The following is a 6,885-nucleotide window of genomic DNA, read 5'->3' on the forward strand; positions in this document are numbered from 1 at the left end:
CCACCACACATACAGTGAATAGATAAATAATAGCACACATACAGTGAATAGATAAATAATAGCACACATACAGTGAATAGATAAATAATAGCCACCACACATACAGTGAATAGATAAATAATAGCACACATACAGTGAATAGATAAATAATAGCCACCACACATACAGTGAATAGATAAATAATAGCACACATACAGTAAATAGATAAATAATAGCCACCACACATACAGTGAATAGATAAATAATAGCCACCACACATAGAACTGGATAGACGTGTGTGCACTGGCTGATTAGCACAACTTTTATGCATTTCTTTCACATCTACTGCAGTCATATTCACTGTGTTCACTGAGAAGGAATCAGTTCACATGATTAGGCACTTGTAGGCGTAATCTCGACCATGTTAAAGAAGCCCTATGTAACAATTTTAGCAAAAATGACCATAATTATGCAGGTTGAGAGTCGTTCTGATGATTCTACAACACTTTTTGGGTCGTTTGGTGGGTGCTTCGTCTCCCCCTAGTGCTTCTCCGCGGAAAAACGTGAGGGAGAAATTTTGGATTACTAACATTTTCATGTATTAGAAGTGATTATTAATAATTTTACATGTATTAGAAGTGAATACTAATCTACATTTATTACATAGAAGTGATTAACATTTCATTTTCTTATATTCTTTGTATGCTTTCTATACATTCAATACTGTGCATTTACTCTCCATGTCATGATTTTCTAATAAAGGTCATGCGACCCCCTTTGTCACGAGTTAAGGGTATTCTGCCTTAGGCAGTAATATTAGGAATATCCTGACAGGAACTAGACTATGGCAAGAGAATGCTGAAGGATGTATATGTATTGTATTGACCAATTATCTACTTACTTGGAGTAGCCCCATGACTTGCATATGGCGCATGGATCACATGCTATGTCCAAGAAGTGTATATGTATTGTTGTATTTCTACATGTATGAGGATTTTTGGAAAAGACCATGGTACTCATGTGATTTGTATTACCAATGTAATTAACATGTATAAGATGGGGCTTCGCCCTAGAGAACTTTGATTAGTGTTACTGGAACATGCTGTTGCTAGTGACCTGCTCCCGGTATCGTGAATAAACCTGCAGTGGTTCCTCACACCTGAGTGTTGCCTGGATATTTTTGACCACAAACGGAATATGCAACTTTCTGGTTGCGGTCCGAACACATCGGGTTGTAACTCAGCGGAAGTATCCAATCGCACCACGAAAATGTTGTCAGATTGTAGTTTCTAAGAAGACTGCAAAACGGACTCCGACTTGGCTTTGTTGCTGTTGAAATTGTAAGTAGCCTACCCTTGGGTGAACTTTGTTTTTGTAATGTGGTTTGATAGTCTCTTGAACAATGTGTTTGCTCGACTGTTTTATTGTGAGCCCTGTATGTGTCTAGCTTGGTTTCTTGATGGCTAGCTCGCTAGCTAGTGGGGGTTTAGCGTAGCAGTCACTTGCTACCGAAGCTGCAGGGGGAGCTATGTCGTGAAAAATGTGAGCCCAAATCAGGCGAAAACCCAGAAACAGTGAAGGAATAACCAGACCTGCATAGGGCTTCTTTAAGAGGCTAAAAGCACGTTTAAAGCCTGCTCTGTTTCAGCCTGCTCTGTTTTTAGCTTCTTTAAGAGGCTAAAAGCACGTTTAAAGCCTGCTCTGTTTCAGCCTGCTCTGTTTTTAGCTTCTTTAAGAGGCTAAAAGCACATTTAAAGCCTGCTCTGTTTCAGACATCTCGAACATGTTAAGAGGCTAAAAGCACGTTTAAAGCCTGCTCTGTTTCAGCCGCGTGGATGCGAACTCGAGCAGGAGCAGAACTCGAGCAGGAGCATAACTCGTGTAGGCAACACGTTTCTCTCGCTAGTTACAGCACTCCGTGACCACAAGCAACAGAGCTGCAGTAGGTGTTGAAATCGTCCGCAGTTCCCCTTTCATTCACCCAGCGCCATCTTAATGCCCCTCCCCAGCACACCACAGCTCAAGGTTCTTAATGCCCCTCCCTAGCACACCACAGCTCAAGGTTCTTAATGCCCCTCCCCAGCACACCACAGCTCAAGGTTCTTAATGCCCCTCCCCAGCACACCACAGCACACCACACCACAGCTCTTAATGCCCCTCCCTAGCACACCACAGCTCAAGGTTCTTAATGCCCCTCCCCAGCACACCACAGCTCAAGGTTCTTAATGCCCCTCCTCAGCACACCACAGCACACCACACCACAGCTCTTAATGCCCCTCCCTAGCACACCACAGCTCAAGGTTCTTAATGCCCCTCCCCAGCACACCACAGCTCAAGGTTCTTAATGCCCCTCCCTAGCACACCACAGCTCAAGGTTCTTAATGCCCCTCCCCAGCACACCACAGCTCAAGGTTCTTAATGCCCCTCCCCAGCACACCACAGCACACCACACCACAGCTCTTAATGCCCCTCCCTAGCACACCACAGCTCAAGGTTCTTAATGCCCCTCCCCAGCACACCACAGCTCAAGGTTCTTAATGCCCCTCCTCAGCACACCACAGCACACCACACCACAGCTCTTAATGCCCCTCCCTAGCACACCACAGCTCAAGGTTCTTAATGCCCCTCCCCAGCACACCACAGCACACCACAGCTCAAGGTTCTTAATGCCCCTCCCCAGCACACCACAGCTCAAGGTTTAAGGTTTATTTAGACATGGACAGTGCACATTAATGAACATAAAAATGTAAATGCGCCAGAATTAGCCAAAATGGCTATTTTGCATCTGTTGTCCATGGGCCGATGTTAACAGGCCAGATGTGCCTACAAGAAACTCTACACACATCATTGCAGACCTAAAAGATAAAACAACACTTTACACATAAGATGTACTATAAAAAATACAAACAAGTGAAAATAAGCTTAACCCACCATAATAAAATGAGGAAGGGAAAAGAAGAAAAGAAGAAAAGAAAATAAGCGAGAGCATGAGGCAGAGGGATGGTGAGACAATAGAGCACAATGACAATGACAGACAAACATCCAGAGCAGCTTACTGCAGACATTGGATGACCACAGCCTCCTCAGGAAGTAAAGCCGACTCTGCCCTTTCCGATACAGCGCATCTGTGTTGGCTGACCAGTCCAGTTTATTGTCCATGTAGAGATACTTTATTGATCCCAGGGGAAATTCAAGGTCTCAGTAGCATACAGGCAACACACACACATTCACTAACAGCAGAAAAAAGTAATTAAAAGTATATCATAATAAAAAAACACAACTAAGCAATAAGGACAGTAGAAGATAAAGAATATACTAAATATACTAAAGTACAAATTATACCAAATAACACTTCATCTAAATCAATTCTAAAAACAGTATCCACATAGTGGGTGATTAATCATTCAAGAGGTGCTTGCAATGACTGAGGCAGGGACTGAGCCTGTGATTCTCTGTGCATAAGGTAAGGTGAGGTAAGGTGCTCTGTGTGAATGAGTGTCATGGTGATGGTGCAAATGAGTAAGTCAAACAGTGCAACAGTGCAGGAATAAAGTAAATATTTTTAACTATATTAAGTAAAGGTATAACCACAGTTCGGCTGTGGCATGGAGGGAGGGGTTATGCATATGTGCTAATGTGCTAATATAGCACGCAAACAGTGAGGCAGAAAGACAGTGGTAAAAAGTGGCTAGTGGACAGACAGTATCCAAACATGGAGGGGGTGAAGAGGCAGACTATGCGGAGAAGTCTATCTCTCCTCTTCCCTTAAGTGAAGCATTGAACAGTTCAATGGCCCTGGGGACAAATGACTTCCTCAGTCTGTCTGTTGTGTAAGGCAGTGAGCGAAGTCTCCAGCTGATCAGGCTCTTCTGCTTAACAATAGTGCTGTGGAGTGGGTGACACTCATTGTCCAAGATGTTGATCAGTTTGTTCAAGGTCCTTTTGTCAGATATTGAAGTGATGCACTCCAGTTCAGCTCCCACTACAGAGCCAGCTTTCCTTACCAGCCTGTCAATTCGCCCCTCTATCCTTCTTCCTTGTGCTTCCTCCTCAGCATACCACTGCATAGAAGAGGACGCTGGCAACAACAGACTGGTAGAACATCCTGAGGAGCTTGCTGCACACATTGAAGGACCGCAGCCTCCTCAGGAAGTACAGCCTGCTCTGTCCTTTCTTGTAGAGTGCATCAGTGTTGGCTGACCAGTCCAGTTTATTGTCCAGGTGGAGACCCAGATACTTGTAGGTGCTTACCACCTCCACATTGACCCCATCAATGGAGACTGGTAGCAGAGCAGGCTTAGACCTGCGGAAATCCACCACCATATCCTTGGTCTATGAAGTGTTGTTTTGAAGATGATTGATGATTGATTGAAGATGATAATTGATGTGTACCCCCAGTTACTTATATGACCACCTCCACATTAATTAACCTATGTCCTGTAGATGATGAACTCCCCAAATACGTCACAATTTCATCTTAAGAAGCATTACAATTGCGTTGTTGCATCATTAGTGCTGACATGTTTGGGCAGAGTGAGGAGTATCCCTACATAGGGTCGCCAACCGCTCCGTAAAATACGGAATCCTCCCGCAAAATACGGAATCCTCCCGCAACATACGGAATCCCCCCGCAAAATACGGAATCCTCCCGTATTTGAAAGTAAAAAGATGTGTGCCGTATTGAACTGATACAGAACACAATTTGTTCCTATTGAGATTCAATAAAAAAAACAATCAAACATCATACGTAATGTTTTGATATACTTCTTGCAACACACACACACACACACCACATAGCTTATATCACACCCCCCCCCCTCCAGTAACTGAACTGAAGCCGTTACTTATTTTCACATCAGAAAGTTGGCAACCCTACCCCTACATCTTGACCTCTAAGCAAGGCTTTGAACCGGTTCATGGAACGAAAACGAAAACCAGAAACTTTTGCCATTTTGCTAGGAACAGAAACGAAACCAGAAACTTTATTATTATTTTATGTTCCGGAACAGAAACGATTTTTTAAAATAGTGGTAACCGGTTAATACCGGTTCTTTTTTTGTTCCTGGGAAAGTTTTGTGTCTTCAGTGAAATGGTGAGGGTCACCTCCTGTCATTCAGTGAATGCATGGAGAGTGCAGACAGACAGAGCTTGCCACTAGCAGGCAATCAAAAGGCCTAATAAGTCTCCAAATCTCAATGATTTCATTTCATCTGTTTTCTCTTTTTACTAGGCCGTGACGAACATTGTTGGAAAAACCTAGCATTAACATTAAGGCTACAGCTTTAATTTATTTGGATAAACATAATAGTCCTCATTTTGTCATTTAGACAATGGGAAGGCATCCAAGAATCCAATATTACAGTACCCACCAAAAATATACTTTTTTTGTTTGACCAGGAAACTATTTAGGCTAAAGGCTATTTGAAGACACTGGTGCAGCTTGTGTAAAGCAGAGGCCTAGTGTTTGTTTGCTGTAGGATAGAGTCTAAAAGACAATATTGTGATTATTAATAGCCGTTTTGAAAGTATACATATATTTTTTTCCGACAGCTGACATGGAACGTTATTAACCGGTTCTGGAACAATATTTTTTTGTTCTAACTGGTTCGGGAACGTCAATTTTAGGGTGGGAACCAAAACCGGAAACGTTAAAATACTGTTTCTGTTCAGAACGAACCAATTGACAAAAAATCTGGTTCAAAGCCCTGCCTCTAAGACAATCTGCTCCTTTTCATATTCATATTTCATGTGTATGTGTGTGTGTGTGTGTGTGTGTGTGTGTGTGTGTGTGTGTGTGTGTGCTGTCTCTCTGGGATGCTCCTTTTCATACCTAATCATGTTGCCAGTTGCCCTAATTAGTTGTGAAACATTCTTCCTTTTGTTTTCTTTATAATCACACAACTTTTCAAGCATTTTGTTACCCCCGTCCTAACTTATTTTGAAACATATTGCTGGTATCAAATTCAAAATTCAAAATGAACATATATTTTCCATTAAACAGTCAACTTTGTCATTTTCAACATTTGATATGTTGTCTGTGTCCTTTTTGCAACGAAATATGAGTTTAAGAGATTTGCAGATTATTATATTCTGTTTTTTTTTCACATTTTAACGTCCCATTTTTTTCTGATTTGAGGTTGTACAAGTAAGGGCCTGTTTTACACATTAAGGGTGAAATGAAATGGCTTTGGTGTGATTTCAGGGGTAAGGTGAGTTTGAGTACACTGACTGTGATTGGTGTGTTTTCAGGGGTAAGGTGAGTTTGGGTACATTGACTGTGATTGTAGTTTCATTTCGTTTTGGTTGAGGTTGCTTTTATTTTGATATTTTTGTAAATGTAAAATCAGGTTTCTAGGCCCTGGTTTCTTGGTCTCAGCATTTATCCCATCCGTGAACACACAGAGCACACACTGAACACTCAGCACACAGTGAACACACAGTGAGGTGAAGCACACACTAACCCGGAGCAGTGAGCTGCCTGCTACAGCAGCGCTCTGGGAGCAGTGAGGGGTTAGGTGGTGCCTTGCTACAGCAGCGCTCTGGGAGCAGTGAGGGGTTAGGTGGTGCCTTGCTACAGCAGCGCTCTGGGAGCAGTGAGGGGTTAGATGGTGCCTTGCTACAGCAGCGCTCTGGGAGCAGTGAGGGGTTAGGTGGTGCCTTGCTACAGCAGCGCTCTGGGAGCAGTGAGGGGTTAGGTGGTGCTTTGCTACAGCAGCGCTCTGGGAGCAGTGAGGGGTTAGGTGGTGCTTTGCTTAAGCAACCCGGTGACCTGTCTTCGCCCATATACGACCCTTAATCCCGCATTGGTCAGGTTTTTTATCTTTTGCGGATTTGAATGAGTTTGATGGCGAGCCTCCCATGAACCTGTGAAAAATTGCATGCGAAGAAAGAAGACTCTTTGAACAT

The sequence above is a fragment of the Alosa pseudoharengus genome, unplaced genomic scaffold (assembly GCF_046254945.1).
Source record: "Alosa pseudoharengus isolate Yale_2024_CS ecotype anadromous, Long Island Sound unplaced genomic scaffold, YU_APseudo_1.1 YU_APseudo_1.1_scf_3, whole genome shotgun sequence".
In the NCBI taxonomy this organism is placed as follows: domain Eukaryota; kingdom Metazoa; phylum Chordata; class Actinopteri; order Clupeiformes; family Clupeidae; genus Alosa; species Alosa pseudoharengus.